Here is a 1,022-nt window from a genome sequence, read left to right on the forward strand (position 1 = left end):
CCGCGCAACACGCACTTTGCGCCGGACGCCGGTCCCAAACCACCACCGCCGACCGCCACAAGGCGACAGCCACCATCCCCAAGCGCCATCCCCGACCGCCACAAGGCGACCGCCACCAGCCGACCGCCACAAGGCGACAGCCACCATCCCCAAGCGCCACCAGCCGACCGCCACCAGCCGACCGCCACAAGGCGACAGCCACCAACCCCAAGCGCCACCCCCGACCGCCACCAGCCGACCGCCACCAGCCGACCGCCACAAGGCGACAGCCACCATCCCCAAGCGCCACCCCCGACCGCCACCAGCCGACCGCCACCAGCCGACCGCCAGCAGCCGACCGCCACAAGGCGACAGCCACCATCCCCAAGCGCCACCCCCGACCGCCACCCCCCGACCGCCACCAGCCGACCGCCACCAGCCGACCGCCACAAGGCGACAGCCACCATCCCCAAGCGCCACCCCCGACCGCCACCCCCCGACCGCCACCAGCCGACCGCCACCAGCCGACCGCCACAAGGCGACAGCCACCATCCCCAAGCGCCACCCCCGACCGCCACCAGCCGACCGCCACCAGCCGACCGCCACCAGCCGACCGCCACAAGGCGACAGCCACCATCCCCAAGCGCCACCCCCGACCGCCACCCCCCGACCGCCACCAGCCGACCGCCACCAGCCGACCGCCACAAGGCGACAGCCACCATCCCCAAGCGCCACCCCCGACCGCCACCAGCCGACCGCCACCAGCCGACCGCCACAAGGCGACAGCCACCATCCCCAAGCGCCACCCCCGACCGCCACCAGCCGACCGCCACCAGCCGACCGCCACCAGCCGACCGCCACAAGGCGACAGCCACCATCCCCAAGCGCCACCCCCGACCGCCACCCCCCGACCGCCACCAGCCGACCGCCACCAGCCGACCGCCACAAGGCGACAGCCACCATCCCCAAGCGCCACCCCCGACCGCCACCCCCCGACCGCCACCAGCCGACCGCCACCAGCCGACCGCCACAAGGCGACAGCC

This window comes from Syngnathus scovelli, unplaced genomic scaffold, assembly GCF_024217435.2.
Source record: "Syngnathus scovelli strain Florida unplaced genomic scaffold, RoL_Ssco_1.2 HiC_scaffold_216, whole genome shotgun sequence".
In the NCBI taxonomy this organism is placed as follows: domain Eukaryota; kingdom Metazoa; phylum Chordata; class Actinopteri; order Syngnathiformes; family Syngnathidae; genus Syngnathus; species Syngnathus scovelli.